This window comes from Podarcis melisellensis (genome assembly GCF_964234715.1).
Source record: "Podarcis melisellensis genome assembly, chromosome: 10".
NCBI classification, from domain to species: domain Eukaryota; kingdom Metazoa; phylum Chordata; class Lepidosauria; order Squamata; family Lacertidae; genus Podarcis; species Podarcis melisellensis.
This window is the reverse complement of record NC_138542.1, coordinates 21,348,697-21,369,869: the sequence shown is the minus strand read 5'-3', so window position 1 is coordinate 21,369,869 and position 21,173 is coordinate 21,348,697. Positions and strand designations below refer to the sequence as shown.

Genomic DNA, 21,173 nt, shown 5'->3' with positions numbered 1-21,173 from the left:
CCTGCAACCTCACTTCTCGCAGGGAAGGAACCACCAGTAGGCCCTCGGAGCTGGACCTCAGCGTCCGGGCAGAATGATGGGGGTGGAGACGCTCCTTCAGGTATACTGGACCGAGGCCGTTTAGGGCTTTAAAGGTCAGCACTGGTGAAGCTCTGGTGAAGCTCATTGGAAGACATCGGTCTTCCATATGGCTTTTTCAGATCAGGCACAGGTAGCTGGGAAGAGTGCAGAGCTCTGGAGAGAAGTTCAGTGGGGAGAAACACCCACATCACCTTGCAACAGTAAGTGCAAATCTGCACACACTTCAGGATTTCATTGCGTGGACAGGCGGAGTCCCCAGATCCTGCGCGGTCCCCCCGTCATGTGGAATAACGACTCAAGACAACGTGCTATGGGATTAAATTGGCCACAACTTTATTAAATTTCAAATGTGGGTAGACCTTGGCTCAGGCATTGGGCGTTCTCCCTCCCCAGTCCCCAGCCGGGGACCTAGGGAGCATCAGGGTTATCCAGTGTGTGTGGGGGGGATGGGCCGGCTCTGGAGAACATATGTTCAAGCAGAGATAGCCGCCCCCGTAACGCCGCCGCCGCAGGGGAGAGCAATGACGACCTTCCGGCGTACGGTCAAAGCCTCCCTTCAGAAACCCCTTTAACGGGGAACCCTGGTATCGCCGCCACAAAGAGGAAGATGGACAAAAGGATTCCGCCCAAGGCCTGATACCGCCAAAGTTGTGACGTTTTGCTACGGGAAAGGCGAAACCTGCCAATGCAGGGAAATTCCTTTCCGGCCCTTTAACAGCGACCTTAACGTAGCAGCGCCCGCATACCTGTGAAGAAAATTAACTTGCAAAACATGTGAGGAAAATTAACCTGCAACATAAGACATTGACTGAGGGTGGGTAGGGTGGGAGAAGCTCTGGAGCCAAGTGAGAATTCCCAGGTAAAATCCTCCCTCCTTTGTGTGGGCAGGTAATCCCTCCCCCACCTGGCCTGGTCTCCTTGGCAACCCTTTCCCCCAGGTGGGATTGGACAACTGACTGAGGTAGGCGGAGACCTCCAGGTATCCCACCTGAGGGATGGCATAGCCTAGCCTATGCTGTTGGAGCCGCTCCAGGTCTAGGGGCTGCACGCGTCCACGCAAAGGGTGCCCCCCGTTTTAAGCGGGGAGCGGTCATTACAATGTTGGTAAGAAACAGAAAAAAATGGAAGCTTCCTTGAAGTTTTTAAGTATTTGGAGAATAGATTCTGGCAGAGAACTATTTTAAATAGGCTAGCCCAGAAATTATATCCATTGACAACTGAGCCTAATGGTACTACCTGATGTTAAGTCTCTCACAGTTTATATATCTTTTGCCTATGATTTCTTTCCTTAATGTAGCTAAATAGGATGCCATGCTAGTGCAATTAAAATGTGCCAGACAAAATCTGATTCATAGAGTGGGAATTCCTAGCTTACTTCCTTGTGGGTCCCCAGTGTCTTCTTTTTGGTCAAAAAGTATTGTTCGTATTAACTTGGTTTTGGAAAAATCATTGATATTTGTGGATGGTCATGCACTCTTAAATTATATTCCTGAGACATGGGACAAAAAAGTAGATCCTTTGAGTCCCTATGGTTACAAAGCTGATTTGGGGAGTGGTGCAAAGGGAGCTGATATGCTTGTGGAAATAATTCCCTGTGCATAGTGGTTTCTCTTGCAGCTTTAAAACAATCCCTCCAAGGCACTCCTCATAATAATAATAATAATAATAATAATAATAATAATAAAAATAAACCAACTTTTATTTTTATCCTGCCCTCCCCGGCTGAAGTCGGGCTCAGGGCAGCTAACATCAAATATATAACATAGGTATAAAATCAAATAATAATTAAATTACTTTCTGAAAACAGGTCAGAATCAAATACATGAGCTCAATACTCGGGATTTGTATGAATCTTTCACACACACCTAGTATGTCGAATCAACAGCATTCCATTCCATACCCACAATGAAAACACATAATTTTTGAGCCTGTCATAGAATTCTTCAGCTGGTTTATGTAATTCACTTTGCAAAATGCAATTACTCTTCCGTATTGAGCTCTAATCCCTTCATGGATCACTGCCTTGCCGTGGCGAAGGGGCTTGAAGAACTCAGAGAAGCTATGAACTATGCCGAGCAGGGCACCCAAGATGAACAGGTCATAGTGGAGAGTTTTGACCAAACGTGATCCACCTGGAGGAGGAACTGGCAAGCCACTCCAGTATCCCTGCCAAGAAAACTCCATGGACAAAGACAACAGGCATATAAAAGTTATGACGCTGGAAGATGAGCCCCTCAGGTCGGAAGGCGTCCAACATGCTACTGGGGAAGAGCGGAGGGCAAGTACAAGTAGATCCAGAGCTGATGAAGCGGCTGGGCCAAAGCCGAAAGGACGCTCAGTTGCGGATATGCCTGGAAGCGAAAGGAAAGTCCAATGCTGTAAAGAAAAATATTGCATAGGAACCTGGAATGTAAGAACCATGAACCTGGGTAAGTTGGAGGTGGTCAAAAATGAGATGGCAAGAATAAATATTGACATCCTGGGCATCAGTGAACTAAAATGGACGGGAATGGGTGAATTCAGTTCGGATGACCATCATATCTACTACTGTGGGCAAGAAACCCGTAAAAGAAATGGAGTGGCCCTCATAGTCAACAAAAGAGTGGCGAAGGCTGTACTGGGATGCAATCTCAAAAATGATAGAATGATCTCGATACGAATCCAAGGCAGACCTTTTAACATCACAGTAATCCAAGTTTATGCACCAACTACTGGTGCTGAAGAAACTGAAATTGACCAATTCTATGAAGACTTACAACACCTTATAGAAGTGACACCAAAGAAGGATGTTCTTCTCATCATAGGGGATTGGAATGCTAAAGTAGGGAGTCAAGAGATAAAAGGAACAACTGGCAAGTTTGGCCTTGGAGATCAAAACGAAGCAGGGCAAAGGCTAATAGAGTTCTGTCAAGAGAACAAGCTGGTCATCACAAACACGCTTTTCCAACAACACAAGAGACGACTCTACACATGGACATCACCAGATGGGCAGCATCGAAATCAGATTGATTATATTCTCTGCAGCCAAAGATGGAGAAGCTCTATACAGTCAGCAAAAACAAGACCTGGAGCTGACTGTGGCTCAGATCATCAGCTTCTTATAGCAAAATTCAAGCTTAAACTGAAGAAAGTAGGAAAAACCACTGGGCCGGTAAGATACAATCTAAGTCAAATCCCTTATGAATACACAGTGGAAGTGAGGAACAGGTTTAAGGATTTAGATTTAGTGGACAGAGTGCCTGAAGAACTATGGATGGAGGCTCGTAACATTATACAGGAGGCAGCAACGAAAACCATCCCAATGAAAAGGAAATGCAAGAAAGCAAAGTGGCTGTCCAATGAGGCCTTACAAATAGCGGGGGAGAGAAGGCAAGCAAAATGTGAGGGAGATGGTGAAAGATACAGGAAATTGAATGCAGATTTCCAAAGAATTGCAAGGAGAGACAAGAAGACCTTCTTAAATGAGCAATGCAAAGAAATAGAGGAAAGCAATAGAATGGGAAGAACCAGAGATCTGTTCAAGAAAATTGGAGATATGAAAGGAACATTTCGTACAAAGATTTCCATAATAAAGGACAAAAGTGGAAAGGACCTAACAGAAGCAGAAGACATCAAGAAGAGGTGGCAAGAATACACAGAGGAATTATACCAGAAAGAAATGGATGTCCCGTATACCCCAGGTAGTGTGGTTGCTGACCTTGAGCCAGACATCCTGGAGAGTGAAGTCAAATGGGCCTTAGAAAGCACTGCAAATAACAAGGCCAGTGGAAGTGACGGTATTCCAGCTGAACTATTTAAAATTTTAAAAGATGATGCTGTTAAGGTGCTACACTCAATATGCCAGCAAGTTTGGAAAACTCAGCAGTGGCCAGAAGATTGGAGAAGATCAGTCTACATCCCAATCCCAAAGAAGGGCAGTGCCAAAGAATGCTCCAACTACCGCACAATTGCACTCATTTCACACGCTAGCAAGGTTATGCTTAAAATTCTACAAGGAAGGCTCAAGCAGTATGTGGACCGAGAAGTCCCAGAAGTGCAAGCTGGATTTAGAAGAGGCAGAGGAACCAGAGACCAAATTGCAAACATGCGCTGGATTATGGAGAAAGCTAGAGAGTTCCAGAAAGACATCTACTTCTGCTTCATTGACTATGCAAAAGCCTTTGACTGTGTCGACCACGGCAAACTATGGCAAGTTCTTAAAGAAATGGGAATGCCAGATCACCTCATCTGTCTCCTGAGAAATCTCTATGTGGGACAAGAAGCTACAGTTAGAACTGGATATGGAACAACTGATTGGTTCAAAATTGGGAAAGGAGTACGACAAGGCTGTATTTTGTCTCCCTGCTTATTTAACTTATATGCAGAATTCATCATGCGAAAGGCCGGGCTGGATGAATCCCTAGCCGGAATTAAGATTGCCGGAAGAAATATCAACAACCTCAGATATGCAGATGACACAACCTTGATGGCAGAAAGTGAGGAGGAAATAAAGAACCTTTTAATGAGGGTGAAAGAGGAGAGCGCAAAATATGGTCTGAAGCTCAACATCAAAAAAACGAAGATCATGGCCACTGGTCCCATCACCTCCTGGCAAATAGAAGGGGAAGAAATGGAGGTAGTGAGAGATTTTACTTTCTTGGGCTCAATGATCACTGCAGATGGTGACAGCAGCCACGAAATTAAAAGACGCCTGCTTCTTGGGAGAAGGGCAATGACAGGCCTAGACAGCATCTTGAGAAGTAGAGACATCACCTTGCCAACAAAGGTTCGTATAGTTAAAGCTATGGTTTTCCCAGTAGTGATGTATGGAAGTGAGAGCTGGACCATAAAGAAGGCTGATCGCCGAAGAATTGATGCTTTTGAATTATGGTGCTGGAGGAGACTCTTGAGAGTCCCATGGACTGCAAGAAGATCAAACCTCTCCATACTGAAGGAAATCAAACCTGAGTGCTCACTGGAAGGACAGATTGTGAAGCTGAGGCTCCAGTACTTTGGCCACCTCATGAGAAGAGAAGACTCCCTGGAGAAGACCCTGATGTTGGGAAAGATGGAGGGCACAAGGAGAAGGGGGCGACAGAGGACGAGATGGTTGGATAGTGTTTTCGAGGCTACCAGCATGAGTTTGACCAAACTGCGGGAGGCAGTAGAGGACAGAGGTGCCTGGCGTTCTCTGGTCCATGGGGTCACGAAGAGTCGGACACGACTAAACGACTAAACAACAACAACAACAAATTGAGCTCTAAGGGTTAGATGCTGTGCAAGCGTTTGAAGCCAGAGACCATGACAATTTTTTAGGCTGTCTCATTAACAAATTGTAGTTCTGCAATATGTGCTGATTTACTTATTTATTGAAGAGATAATAGGAAATAACCCATTACTTTCTGAAGTCATAAATAATATGACAGGAGGATATTAAGTGCACCGAGATGTGACAGAAAAGCTAAAAACTTGTAGTTTAGTATTTTATGGTGCCTGTTCCATTTTAACAACTACATGTAAAACAAACAAATGTTTTTGTGTTGTTGTTGTTTTGGCCAATTATTCATTTATTGGACTACTGAAATGGAGAAGACTTTATTGTAATCTCAGACATTCTGTTTCTGTATAACATTTTGAAACTTTAAAAGTGGGGATGTTCTCATTTGGGGTGGGGGTATTGCCATATTTTAAAGATACAACAAATAGTCACTAGCCATGGCTCAAGGTCAGGGAATTTCAATCTGAGTATGGAGAGCAAGCATAACGTTGAGTTTTTCACCACCTTTTTGCCAGTTATGGATATAATTTTCCCCAGCATTCTATCCAAGAAAGCAGAATCAAAACAACAGTCCCAGAATATATGCCATTATGTATCCTTATTTGGGCAGTCCTGCCAACAGCTTTTAGACCCTAGATCTAAGATATGGGCAAGCCTGGCTGGTGCATTGAACCACCAGTTTACTACTTTGAAAGAGTTCTCCTGTATATTGGCAGAAACTGAGGAGAACGGCTTGGTAGACCAGACTTTTCTCTTTCAGAGCTGGTTCTAAAGTCTTCCCCAAGTCTCCCTTCCACATGGCCTTCAAATTGTCAAAAGTGGTGAATTGGCCTCTCAAGCAGGAGCCAAATTGCTTGAAACAGCTTCCTCATGCGTAATCATTTTTTGCTGAAGGAGACAGAGGGTCGGATCCTTCTTATTTCAAGAGGTAAATTTGACTTAGCAGGATGCAGCCTTTGTGTGCAGCTTCACTATGTTTTATCTAAGCTTCAATTCTAATTAATTTTAATGGATTTTTTTCTATTAAAAATATTACCCAAGTTAGTATAACTAGGTGAATCCTCTACAGGTAAAAACATATTGTATCCATAATTCTGAAGACTACAGAAATGACTTCACTGAATTTAAAATGAGTATGTGTCTCTCTTTGGCTCTTCTGAGATGAGCACTTATGACATAATCTCACTGAGCAAAAACAATGTAATTAATTTTATTGAGTCTTATAATTTATGTGCACTGTCTGACTTGAATTATACAGGTTATGCTACCAACAGTTCTACAGTACACACAGCATCTTTGTCATGTCAAATACATCTTTGGATGTCCTAGCCAAAATATTTTCTTTGGAAAGCAATGTTCTCATCTCAAAAAGACACAGCCGAGTACACTGTGTGAGGTTAGGAAAGGGTGCTTGCTTGTTATATTGGGACACCATGCACTAAATAGTTCCTTCTCTGTTACACACACAAATGGCTGTCTTCTGTTCTGCTTGAATATCAGGCTTATAGGAGTGATTCTCTTCAAAACTGCAACAGTCCTAACTTAGTCATGCATGGGTAAAACAAACGACTTAAAACATAGCAGCTGAAGAAAGAGTCTATCTCCACCCCCCACCCCCCAGCTGCTAATTCTGAAACACATGAGGCATTGGCTCTTTATAGTTACTGGCAAACCTTGTAATAAAATACAAATTGATTCTGGACATGAGGACTGCATTATGCCAGTGTAAATTCCAGCATGAAAATAGGCTTCATTTGGTGATTCATTCATTATGGAGATACTCAGTTATCATAAGGACAGATGCATTAAGCCTCACTATAACAAATACTTTCATAAATTATAACTGGGTTTTTTGTGTGGATAAATTTGGTAATTTAAGAGACCTGCAAAATGTGAATTTGAGCAGGTATTTATTTAGGGGGAGGGACAAAAAAATGGTTCTTGTTTACAAGCTCACTTTCACACCTGACCCCCCATTTGTTGGCAACCAGCTGGCACTTTGTACTTCAGAGGGCTTCTTAATATTCTGTTAAAATTCTACAAAATCAACTATGCAGCTACTTTATAAAGATAAAATAAGATGATTATTTCAGCCTTGGTGAAAAACCGGGAAAGAAATGAAGGAGGTCCAGTTTCAGCAAGACCTCATCTTTGCTGCCCAACAATCGCTGTTTTTGGAGAGGTGACCAGGTACTAACAAGTTCCTATTTGGCCCTATACACACCTGGGCGTCCTACTGAACACAGTGGGACTTCTTTCTGAGAATCTAGGAATGTAGGATTGATATGCGGCAAAGACAGCTGTCAGGCCATTTTGTCTTGTATAGAAAAATCTGGCTGCGTATCGTCAACCATAGCCTAAGGTTGGTACCACACTTAAGGAAGTCCTTGGCCTGGAGTCACCACTGAGCCCCCAATATACACCATATGTTTTAGAAGTGACCCGGTGACACAGCTGCTTTTGAATGGGAGCCAAGCTCCAAATTTCAGTGGCTCAGTCTATAGATCTGTGAAATCAAAAGTAGCTTTGCTACCCGTCCATGACTAAAAGCACCTTCTGGGAACACACACAGGCCACTCACATGCATACTGTATAATATAATTTGATTATTTGCAGGAGCAAAACCTACCTTTTATAGGTTATAGAACAAGAGCAATAAAAGTAAAATCTTACTCCAGCATTTTTCAGGAGCTTGCCTGTGATTTTTGAAAGAGAATTTCATAACATACAGACATCTGCGCATTAAAGCTTATCTTTATCCCTTTCCACATTCAGCTAGGTAATGTTTTCAAACAGATGTAGTTCTGGATTTGGGCTGTTCAAGATTTAATTCACAATTTGAACAGAGATTTCCTGAAAGTTCAGGCTAGGTTCAGTCTTGCCCCATAGCTCAGATATGCATCTGGTTGTCCACTGATCAAGCAGGGCTTTTCTTATGTTTTTAAAATAAAATATTCTGAATCTCCACCTGGTTTGTTTGTTTATTTATTTAAGCCATTTGTACATTGCTTATTGACCAACATTTCCTGGGCTATTCACAAAAATCAGTAAAGTAACCAAATACAATGCAACCCATAAAACAATTAATACAAATATAAAGATACAGAACTAGCGTAAAGCTTTTCCTAAGCATGATAAATATCAGCAGAGAATCAAAATGGCTTCCCTGTAGCTATAGGCTCCAGTCTGTTCTTTCCTGAAAGAGCCTTGGGTTCACTGTGGAAGTGGTAGCAATTACCAGAGCCTCTTCAGGACAAACCAGTCGGGATCTTAGACAGTTCCCAGTGGTCCCTGCTGGCTGAATATTACAAGTTGTTGTCTCAGCAAAGGAACAGAGTCATCTGAAGCCCTACAAAACCTGGCAAGACCTCTTCCAGTGGTTTCAGGCCCCATGGGAAAGATGTCTCCAATCTTTAAAAGGCCTGCAACTTCTTCTGAAGTTGCATTCTCCTGCATGGCTGTAGACCAGGAAGAATTTCAAGAGGATTCGTCAACTGTGTCTGACACCATACCTTCCAACATTTCACTGATGAAAATAGGGATGCCCCATTCCATAATGATAACTTTATTATTTATACTCCACTCATCTCACTGAGTTGCCTAACCACACAGGGGAGCTTCCAACATATATAAAAACCAAAAAAAAAAAATAAACTTTTTATTCAAAAATCTCTATACAGGATTGCCTTCAGACAGCTCAGGGGTTGGATAACTCCATACCCTCCAACATTTCTCCAGTGAAAATAGGGACATCCGAAGGAAAAATGGGACATTCTGGGATCAAATCAGAAACTGGGACAGCATCTCTAAATCAGGGATGTCCCTGGAAAACAGGGACACTTGGAGGATCTGTGATGTTGATGAGAAAGGCACTTTGTCAGAATGAGATGATGTAGAAGTGAATTCTGAAGACCCACCAGTGGTGGGTTTATAGGTATGAAAAGCATTGGGGCCCTTGCCATTGTTGACTTCTAGTATTTTAGTGTGTTGCATGGTTTCTACTCTCTGATTAAAGTCATTGGAGGCCTGGTCTGTTAGGGTGGAGGTCACCAGCCCTGGTGCCCATGAAAACCTTCCTTGGCACTCCTGAACAGGGATTTCAGACTCCGAGCCTTCATTTATTTATATTTTTTCTAAAGGGAAGTCTCTAATCCTTCTGGATCTAGCCCATCATTTGGGTTGTCTTATGTTTATTAATACTACTTTCCCTTGTAAAGTGGCAGAATATAAATGGAACATTAAAAAAAAAATCCTTACAAGCAATCAATTCTTTCAGCTAACAAGAAAGTCAACTAGATTCAGAGGAGAGAGTCAAAAGGTGCCCTTCCGCTCAAATTGTGAGCAGAAGATTTCGTCCATGGGTGCCAGGGACTTTTGAATAAAATGCTTTACCGTTGAACCAACCAAATGCCACCAATTCCTTCAGCGTCCTTCAATCTTCCTGTTCACTGTTTATGTGCTAGAAAGAAAGGCATAGTGTTTTTCTGATAGACTATCTATAGGTTTTATAGTTGTGGAGCTTACTTGGGAGTAAACATGCCTAGGATTTTGCTGTAAATCAAGAATTTATTATTCACTTTGAATATGAGAACATTTGAGTATCCAAACCATTGTTGGACCAGATTATAAACTTCTGTCAGATGTTATTCTGTGATGGAAAGACTGCATTAATCACTAATTTAATATCTAAAATTGGTTGATGATGGAGATGGGGTTCCCCTCCCATTGATGGAAGAATTGTTTTACACCTTACACTAGGGCATTGTATGAGCAAAGTGAAACTTTAGGCAAAGGTGATGTTCTGCCTGTGAAACAATTTGTGCAAACTCCTGCACAAGTGGAAGCGTGAGAATGGCTATACAACCCATAAAAGCACTGAGTGAACTTCTATGCATTTGCAGAACAGCACTAAAAAAGACTATTTTCCTTCTGTTCATGTTTCCTTAGATCCAGCACACACATTATAAAACTATAGTGACAATACACTTTCTGCATTAAATCTGCAAAGGGGGAAAAAACTTTACAAAATTGCTGGCGGTTTTGAACATCAAAATATAGAAATATGAAGAACAAAATATACACATAGTAAATAAAGGATTGTGCAATGTAAATGTTAAATAGTATGGTGAATTCTGTTGCATTTATAATCCAGTACCAAAAACAGATTCATGGTTTAATCCTTAAGAAGGGGAGAGGTAGAGGAGAGAGGATTTTTAAATATTCTGTGGTAAAACTGCTTTGGCCAGGGCACAGCTTGTACTGCAGTCTTTACATATAATGAATTATTTCAGCATGGAATAGTGAGCTCTGTAGGCACATAATAAAGGTTACTAAAATGAACTAAGAAATTGAGAAGAGAAGCAGAATAAGAAATTCTATTTTGAATCAAGGTTGATATGAAAAGAGGGCAATGCATTCCTCGGCTATGATTAGATCTGGCAGTTATATTATCCCTAATAACTTGCTTTCTAAGACAGAAGTGAAAAGTTACTTTTTGGTTGGCTGGGTGAATTATATCATTCTAGTAAGAGTCTATAGCCAAACAGTGCTTTCATTTTTATTTTATTTTTTTGGGGGGAACCAACTAATGTGCACACGAAGTCAGTTGAAAATTCATCATAGTATGGAAGAGGGGGAAAGTTTGCTTAGAATTTATTATCTAGTCTGTCATCCAGCCTTCAATAGGAATGACTTCATAAGTGGTTCTAGTATACAAATATATGAATTAGCAATTATCTGAAATACTACTGTCTGGAAATGTCCCATCAAGATGAGTGGGATTTCTTCCAAAGTAAGAACTGAGTAATACTATTGCGTGTTGAGTTCCACCAGGCCACCCCCACCAAGAAATGCACACATCACACATCAATTTTTGTTTAAGGTTTTTGGCATCAATTTTGGCCACAACTTTATTTTAATACATAATTGTGAGTGGTTGCTTAGGCATTGGTTATGACTATCTGTCCATGCCCAGGGACAGAGCTGACTTCCGGATTCCAGCGGAAGCCAGCATGGGAAACAAATGTTGGGTGAGCAAGTGAGGCTGGGGCCCAAACCATCACTTCTCACCCTCATGTCCCGTTGGGGCTTGCACGGCCCAGGTCCGATTCCAGGGACAAGGACGAAAGAATGGCAAGCCCCTGGATTCCTTTAACGGAATTCCCTTTTCCACACCGCCATTTGAGGGGTAGGCACTTACCCCTCCTCCAACCAGAATTTTAACCAATGCCTAACCGCCAACCTTACAAGTTGTGACGATTTGCTACGCAGTAGGCAAAACCCAAATGGCACCAGCCAATTAGCCAAATGGGAAAATTCCTACCAGGCCCTTGCTCGAAGGCAAGCGACCCCATGACAGGCATAGCAAGGTCAAGTAACCAAAAAAAACCCCCCCTTTTAACAAGGGAGGGTGGGCGGGTGATCCGGTAAAAGGCCAAGAGGACGCCCCCAGTAATGGCGTCCTGTATTTAAGGCTCAAACCCCACCCCTAAATTGGCTACACACAAAACTCCCCAGAGACCCAATTAACCCTTAACTGCCTGGTCCTTAAATTGCACAGTCATACCATGGTGGCCTGCATTCCCCCAACCGCAACACGTGCTCTCATTTAGGGAGAACACGCTTTGCGTGTTGAGTTCCACCAGGCCACCCCCACCAAGAAATGCACACATCACACATCAATTTTTGTTTAAGGTTTTTGGCATCAATTTTGGCCACAACTTTATTTTAATACATAATTGTGAGTGGTTGCTTAGGCATTGGTTATGACTATCTGTCCATGCCCAGGGACAGAGCTGACTTCCGGATTCCAGCGGAAGCCAGCATGGGAAACAAATGTTGGGTGAGCAAGTGAGGCTGGGGCCCAAACCATCACTTCTCACCCTCATGTCCCGTTGGGGCTTGCACGGCCCAGGTCCGATTCCAGGGACAAGGACGAAAGAATGGCAAGCCCCTGGATTCCTTTAACGGAATTCCCTTTTCCACACCGCCATTTGAGGGGTAGGCACTTACCCCTCCTCCAACCAGAATTTTAACCAATGCCTAACCGCCATGGAGCACCAAGCTCACCGCCAAACCACTCACAAACCCAGCCAGGACCTCAGCTTCGCCACCACAGCACCCAGCCAAACCCTGTTTCCTAAGGCCGAAAGGTGCACCCCATCCTCCCTGAAGAGGGACTCATTCCGAAAAAGAATCTCGGGGTGGGAGATAACCTCACCACCTAGCTCCAAGACCTTCCTTGACACCGCTGCATTTATACGCTTCCTGGCCCTTTCAGTGGCAGCTGGGCAACGACTTCCCCTCCAAACCCGTCGTTGCAAAAACCTTGACCAAAATAACTTTGTTGTCGGCAGCAACTCCCGCAGCACCCCCAGGTCGTGCGAAATTGCCTCACGTAATGACAGACAGTCCATGTCAACCAGGTCGTTCTCGCCCAGCTGCACCACAATAGCCGTGGGCGGCCCCTCCAAAATCAGCTGCCTACGAATCAGCGGCAGGAATTCTGACCAGCGCATTCCTCGCCTGGACAGCCAAGACAAGTGGACATGTGGAGGAAGGCCGAGACCCGTTCCCAATCCGGACTGTCGGGCTCCAATGCCTGCCCAGTGCACGATACTGTGTCCCACCATCCAGATGCGGACCGCTGCTAAACCCGAGATAATAAGCAAAAAGAATGTCAGCATAAAAGTTGCTAACGGACATAACCTTTAAACGCATCAGATTTCCAACGACCCATGTCCTTGATTCTGTCCGCAGACAGACCCCAGTGTGCTGCAGTCGTGGCAGCCCCGATCCTGAAGGAATGAGGGGCAAAACCATCAGAGGACTCCCCACAGGCCCTGATCGCCTTTCGCATCACCATTGCCAACTGGTGCCTAGATAAGGGCAACCCCTGCAGGGCGAACGGCCAGGAACCTCCTAACATCCTTTACCGGACAAGGGCCTGCTTCCTCCGAAGCGGGGAGACGAATAAGGGCTCCTCTGCCCCCCTGATCAGTTTTCGAATTCCTTATCGTGAGTCTCAGCTCCTTAGGGAAGAGCTCCACATCCTGGTAGAGCAGTCCCCTAGACCTACCATCCTTGTGAACTTCAAGCACCAGTTCACCCACCCGTAAGGCGCCAAAAAAGGCAATGGAGAAAGCCGCCGAAAAAAGGCGAGCCTCATATTTGGACCAGCAAACATTCCGCAGCACTTTGCGCATCCTGCTCAGTAGATCGTATGAAATAGGGCAACGGGACGCTGGACGGGGAGGACACATCCTGCTCCAACCCTCCAGAGCCTTGCGAACGATGAATTTAGCGCAAGGGTCTTTGTCATAATGCGATTTACAGAAAAAGGCTATAGCCGCTGCTTGCATCCTAATTGTCTTGGCCGCACGCCCCAACTGGAATAGGTGCGCTAAGTATCGCAACACCTGAGAAGTGGATGGTGGGCCCCTCCCTTCTATACTAGCTGGAAAATGGGAAAAACTACAAAAATCAGCCCAGGCTTTAGAATACGACCGGAGAGTAGAGGATGAAATAGATGCAGCTACTCCCTGAAAAACTAAGTGCTGCCAAGGTTCCAGAGATGATCCGGGAAATATTCCGGACGTTCCTGGGCCTCTGGAACCAGAAGTCTGAACCGCTCCATCTGAAAACGGGACAGAGCATCAGCAATTTCGTTAGACACCCCAGGGATGAAACGCGCAGAAAACACTATATTAAAACGCAAACAGTGCAAGACAAAAACCCGCAAAAGGGCCGACACCCTGGGCGAACGCGACGAGAGCTTAGCCAACACGTTCACCACCGCCTGGTTGTCAGTCCAAAAGCAAACACGACGGTCTCTGAAATCATCGACCCACAAGTGCACCGCCACTGCAATGGGAAAAAACTCAAGAAAAGTTAGATCCCGCGTAATGGCTTCTCCTTGCCAGGCAGGTGGCCAACGCTTGGCGCACCATCTGCCATTCCAATACAGACCAAAGCCCAGGGAGCCCGCTGCATCAGATTGGACCTGAAAATTATTGTGCAGATTCAATGTGTCCTGCCATAAGGATATACCATTGAATCCTTCCAGGAAGTCAAGCCAGATTAGCATATCGGATTTTACATCACTGGGAAGGCGAACCCGGTGATGTGGGGCCTTCAGACCCGCAGTGAGCCGAGCCAATCGTGAACAAAAGGGGCGTCCCGGCGCCACCACCCTGCAAGCAAAATTCAGGTGCCCCAGTAAAGACTGAAGTTGCCTCAGTGACACCTTCTTCAAGGGCAACAATTCCCTTATCACCTTCTTCAATGCGACCAGCTTATCCTCCGGCAAGCTGGAAGTTTGAGAGACAGTATCCAGCAGGATACCCAGGTAAGTGAGTTGGGTGGAAGGACCCTCGGTTTTTCCCACAGCGAGCGGCACGCCCAATTCCTGCGTAAGCTCAGCAAAGGCCTGCAACAACACCGAGCAGTTGCCGGTATCATGAGCTGAGGCCAGTAAAAAATCATCGAGATAATGAGTGACCCCGCCCAATCCAGTCTTCTGTTTAAGGGCCCACTCCAAAAACGTACTGAAAGATTCAAAAGCGGCACACGCTATTGAACAACCCATAGGCATGGCCTTGTCAAAATAATAGTTACCTTCAAACTGGAAACCCAGGAGCCAGAAATCCTCTGGATGAATTGGCAGCAAGCGAAATGCCGACTCAACGTCGCATTTCGCCAATAAGGCTGCCTGGCCGTACTTCCGAATCATCTTGATCGCATGATCAAGAGATGCATACTTTACAGAGCACAGCTCCTGGGGAATTACATCATTAACAGATGTGCCCACAGGATGCGACAAGTTATGAATCAGGCGATATTCACCAGGGGCCTTCTTTGGTACTATACCCAAAGGAGATATGTGCAGATGAGGGAAGGGAGGGGTACTGAACGGACCAGCCATACGATGCATGGCGATCTCCTTTGTAATCTTTTTCTTAGCAATTTCAGGGAGCTCATAGATCGACTTTTGGTTAATAGGATTCCGTGCCACGGGAGGCATGGCTACCGGAATCCTAAAACCCGTAGAAAACCCATCAATAAGGTAACTTGCCGCAACCCTATCGGGGTAAGATTGCAACCAAACTTGGAGGGCCGATGAACGCACAGGGGTGTGAGCCAAGGAGGTCAACACGTCATTTTGTCGTTCCCGAAGTTGAAGGGAGGGAAGTTGACTTGGAGGGTTGCTGGGCGCCCCCCCTTGCCCCACGAAAGGGCCGCCTCCCGCCAAAGCAAGCGGAAGCCGTATGCGTACCACCGCATTTCTCACACAAGTGGGCAAATCTGCACGTTGCACGCTGGCAGGAACCCTTGTTAAAATCCCAGCATACAAAGCGCCTACCCGCACCAAAAGCGGAGATTCTTGGCTTTTGCTGTTCCGTCACCTTCTTGTCAATCAGCGGAGCCACATAAGTGGTCCATACATCAAGATCCTTGCGGTCCCAACGAGCCGAAGGAATCTTGGCGGCTCGGCGCCTGAAATTCTCATCGTATTTGATCGCTGCTTTCCCACCAGCTTTAGTGAAAGCAGAGCGAACGATAGACAGATAAACAATCAGATGAAGGGATCTCCTTGGATAAGCAGCGGAGACTATGCCAGCGAAAACTTGGAAGCAATCGAGCCAATGCTCGAATGTCCTGTCCGCGCTGGAAACCCCATGGAGCTTTTTGGATGAGGGGCCCATCTTCTCTTGCTCCTCGGAAGGTGGGAGCAACTTGAATATGTCTACAAAGCGACCATTTAGAATCCTGGTCCGTAACTTAGCTGACAAGTGAGAGCCTGGGATAATGTCCCTGGCGGAGTTGGTTGAGACCTTAACGTCAGGAACCAGGACGCCATCTTTACAATCCTGTACCGCACCGTATTTTGCGCGATGTGAGTTTGCCCTTCGCTCCCAAGCCCACCTGGGGAGCCCCGAAGCCGATTCGCCAAAACCCCAATAAAGTTCCAGAGCGCTACCCTCACCGTCAGAATCAGAAGAAGACGTACCAGAAAAAGAGGAAGATGAGTCGTCCTTCCTCCGTTTAGCACGCCTCCTGGAAGATCTCTTGTGGCGCCTCTTGCCCCCCGAGGACTTCCTGGCGGGGACTGGCAGACTGTCCTCAATCGAAGACTCAGAATCAGGATGCAACAGGGGTGTGGCTGAAATAGACTGCGAAGAGACAACACGTGAGAAATCGGAACCCGATGCCGCCTCAGCAGGAAGCTGAGGTGTCGTACGTCTGCGAGGTGGAGCCACCGAAGGGGAACGTCTTGCCGAAGCCCTCCTGGAACGTGTGGACCTGCGAGGCCGACCCCGTGCTGCAGGTAAACCTGGGGACTGGGCCAGGTGGGGGTCCACAAGCAAATCCCCCAGTGGAGACCCTTCTCTCCCGCCTTCACTAGAAGACGGAGAAGCTGGAGAGGACGCCATCACGGGAGGAGGGCGTTTCCTAGAGGTAGACGGCTGTGCAGAACAATGTTGAAGGAAACCATCCATTTCAGTTGCAAAGCGAGAAAGGGCGGCAGGGTTGCCGGCCATACTTGCAACCAAGGATTGAACCTGGCCCACCGGATCAGCCGGCGTGGGTGAGCGGAGCGCCTGGGATGGACCTCTAATAGGTCTCTTCGAGGAAGTAACTGCACCCGGGCGGGCGGCTGCTTTCTTTGGGGCCATACCTGCTAGTTGAAAATAAAATAAGATTAATCAACTCCACCAAATCTGCGCAATGCAAGCAGCCAACAAAATTAAATACGTGTAGCACGTAGCCTAGCTTGTTCGGATTTAAAGGAAATAAATCAAAATTAAGGGAAATAAATTGGGAATAACAAAACTAATTTAAGTGAAATAAATGATTAATAATAAGTTAAATCGTAATATGATCAGATATATAAAACAGAATTAGGATAACTAAACAAAAAACAAATTAAATAACAAATGTAAGAAGAACAAGCACTAATAGATTGAGAACTTAGAGCGACCGTGCTAAGTAAAAGTGCACCAACACAAGCCAGCTAGCAGGAGGCCTCCTATTGTAGCAAAGCAATAACTGAGAACCAGCAACGGATGAGGCGCAGTACCAAACCAGCCTGCGGGGGAGCCCAAGGACCGTTCAGGTGCCGTACCAACAATGACCACTAGATGGAGCAGGCGGCAATACAGTGCTCCAAATCTAACGAACTGGAGGCTCCTGCCAATTACTCAGCAAAACTTTCCCCAGCACGTGCTGCAGGCCAGGCCGGAGGGCCGATGGCCCGTGCAGGCCACTGCGCGCTGTTCAATAAGCGTGCAGGGAAGCCACCCAGCGAGGCCCACAGCAGCCAGACAAAGGGGAAGCGCCGGCCGTGCCCGCACCAAAATTAATGCCCCGCGCGCCGGGAGGAACGGGATGGCGGCCGCGGCAGCCTCGCCAAGGCCGCGGCCCCGCAGTCACTCCAACGGCGCCCCCCCCCGCCGACGTCCCGCCCGACGGCCGCCCCAACACCCTCCCGCCGAGGCCGCGGCCGGGCGGACGCCGCAACGACGGCCCCAAGTCGGCCGCGATACAGCGGCCCGCTAGCAACCCAGCAGTGAGGAGGAAGGCCAGGTAAGCAAGCGCGGGACTCCGGAGCGAAAGGGGTAGCGCGGGGGGGGCAGCGGCGGCGCGCGGCTGCAGCCGCAACGCCAAAAAAAAAACAAATTAAAGAGGCTTCACAGGAGCCTGAGAGTGTGGGGGGGGAGGTGGTGGGGCTGCCCTATGCAATTAAAACCGGAAGAAACCGGGGGGGGGGAAGGCCTCCCAGGGCCGGGAAGGGGAACCCCCCTCAGCCCAACCTTCTCGTCACCAAGAGCAAGGAGAGTAAAGGAACAATAAATAAATTATAAAGAATGGTATAGAACGGAGAAAGGAAGGCAGAAAAGGAGGGAAGGAGAGTAAAGAAAATAAACGAGGGGTAGAAAGTCTACTAGGCCCAATATACAACCGTCTCAGATGCGACTGCTTCTTGATCCGGTAAAAGGCCAAGAGGACGCCCCCAGTAATGGCGTCCTGTATTTAAGGCTCAAACCCCACCCCTAAATTGGCTACACACAAAACTCCCCAGAGACCCAATTAACCCTTAACTGCCTGGTCCTTAAATTGCACAGTCATACCATGGTGGCCTGCATTCCCCCAACCGCAACACGTGCTCTCATTTAGGGAGAACACGCTTTGCAGGTAACTGGGAACAACTGGGATAACTGGATGAGGGTGGAACCGAATAGCTCCTCAAGCTTCTGTTTTTGCCAAAGGTATCTTTACTGCAAATGATATTGTTATGCACAAACAGCACCTGGGGTGATTTTTTGGTAGGAAAATGGCCAGCTTTCAGCTTGGTTGTTTTACATGTTGCTTGACCCTTTAGAGAATGAGTCACTGCTCAGTGGAAAACTCAAAGCAAAATAGAAGGCTATTTTTAAGTAAAGTTGACACAACCAACTTAATGTTGGATATTCCAACCTGAAGATGTTAATCAGTCATAATGTATCTTTCAGTGTATTTAGGCTTCGTGTTGAAAATTGCACGTAGTGAAGTCTCAGGCAGTTGAGAGCAGCAAAAACATTTCCAGTGACAACACTTGAAGAATTGGAAAGATTGCTCACATTCAGTGCAGCATTACATCATCATGCAAGAGAAACAACATGAATTTGAATAAGCAGGATTCACACAATGGCTTCACTCTCATATTATTTTCTTAAAATTGTAGTAATCTCCATCAAATCTAAAATGTATGGATAATACATTTGGATATGGAAAATAAGAGTGGTATATTAGCATGTGTTGTAAACAGCAACACAGGACAGTATTAAACAGTGCCAGACTTCTAGCTGGATTTATGCAAATATATGCGACAATTGTCCAGCTCCTAATCCCACTGATGTCAATAGCAATACTCCATAGAATTCAGCAGGAGAAGAATTTGGTTCTGTGCCTGACCTGCTGGAGAGCATGTGATAATGGAGCCTCAGGGCCTTGCAAACCACAGGATCCTTTGCTATGGAAATTGATTTCTGCAAGCACAGACACTTGTGATTGCTTCACATATATTCGCCAGAGAATGAACAAATATGTTTCTTTCTATTCTTTCTTGTCACTGCTGCTGCTCTCTTTACAAGTGATTCATTTTGCTGTACCAGAATGTGTGTGTGTGTGTGTGTGTGTGTGTGTGTGTGTGTAACACATATTAACTTAGGAAGGATACAATTGGTCTGGAAATAGCATATCTACATAATCATTAGAAATAATGGATGGTGGTATAGCAGACCCTCCAAGTATCCCTATTTTCTACGGACACTCCTGGATTCCTTGAGATGTCCTTATTTTCATTGGAGAAATGTTGGAGGGCATGGTTAGGTGTCCCTTTTTCATCAGAGCAATGTTGGAGGTTATGAAGTTATCTGGCTCCCAAGCCATCTGAAGACAGCCCTGAATTGGGAAGTTTTTTAATGTTTAAAGCTTTATTATGTTTTCATATATATTGGATAACCCAGTCAGATGGGTGGGGTGGTGGTAATAATAATAATAATAATAATAATAATAATAATAATAATAATAATAATAATGGATGTCCTTATTTTCATTGGAGAAATAGTGGAGGGTATGGTGAGTATCCCAGATTATTAATTATCCTGTAGATTGCTGGAAACACCTGGAACACTTCTATTTAAGTCTGTATTTATACATGCAGATACATAGACGAACAATTGTGTGTGTGTGTGTGTGTGTGTGTGTGTGTGTGTATAAATTTAGATGCAAAGCAGCCCTTGGAATACTATATATATGCTAAAGATTAAATAGCAAAAGGCATTCTTTCAGGTAGTAATTGTGCTGAATTCTGTAACTGGTGATCCAGAATAATGAATTATGTGCCTCATAATGCACAGTTGATTTCAAACTCTGTGTTATTTCTCTGAGTCTTCCAAGTGTTCAGCAGACCAGCCACTAAAGACAACTCATTGTGTGAAATATGTTAAATCCTTACTCTGTGGAAACTTGTTTGAGCTGTTCCAAAAATGGGAATTTAAGTGTTTCTGCTAAGCACACAGATTTCTGTTGCAAAAACCTAGAACAGATTTAGAAGTTTTGCAGGTAGAAGAGTTGGAAGAGATGTTCCTTTGCACAGGCAGAAATCCTTGGCGGTAGTGGATGAACCTCAGTGGATACCATCTATCCACCTCAGAAATTGGTAGCTGGTAAATAATGGGGACGCAGGTGGCGCTGTGGGTAAAACCTCAGTGCCTAGGGCTTGCCGATCACATGGTTGGCGGTTCGAATCCCCGTGGCGGGGTGAGCTCCCGTCTTTTGGTCCCAGGTCCTGCCCACCTAGCAGTTCGAAAGCACCCCTAAGTGCAAGTAGATAAATAGGTACCGCTTTATAGCGGGAAGGTAAGCGGCGTTTCCGTGTGCTGCGCTGGTGCCGGCTCGCCAGAGCAGCTTCGTCACGCTGGCCACGTGACCCGGAAGTGTCTCCGGACAGCGCTGGCCCCTGGCCTCTTAAGTGAGATGGGCGCACAACCCTAGAGTCGGACACGACTGGCCCGTACGGGCAGGGGTACCTTTACCTAAATAATGGGGAGGCTGTGGTTCGTGAAATGACTCCCGAAACAAAGAATAGAAGAAGGGGATAATATGGTAAACCTTAAGAAGGCCAGGTCACTTTTATTGTAAATTGCGATACATATTTCTGCCATCAGAAAGTTAGCTGTTTTGGACCATACAGGCAAGCAACTAGTATAGTATCATGGTGAGGGTGCCAGACTAGAACTAAAGAGGCCCTTTAGTTTAAATCCTGATCAGCTATGAAGCTCACTGAGTAAAC

At 45.5% G+C, this 21,173-nt stretch overlaps 1 protein-coding gene and 1 pseudogene across 2 annotated transcripts in view; both read left to right on the top strand.

The window, feature by feature from the left end:
• LOC309379555 (craniofacial development protein 2 pseudogene) overlaps positions 1–13,051 on the top strand; it is an 85,380-nt pseudogene extending 72,329 nt beyond the window's left edge. Inside the window, exons 2-3 of the transcript XR_014173328.1 lie at positions 2,079–3,761; positions 12,618–13,051. The product of XR_014173328.1 is annotated as a craniofacial development protein 2 pseudogene (transcript). The remainder of the gene's footprint in view (positions 1–2,078; positions 3,762–12,617) is intronic.
• KCND2 (potassium voltage-gated channel subfamily D member 2) overlaps positions 1–21,173 on the top strand; it is a 289,437-nt gene that overhangs the window by 21,431 nt on the left and 246,833 nt on the right. The window lies entirely within an intron of this gene.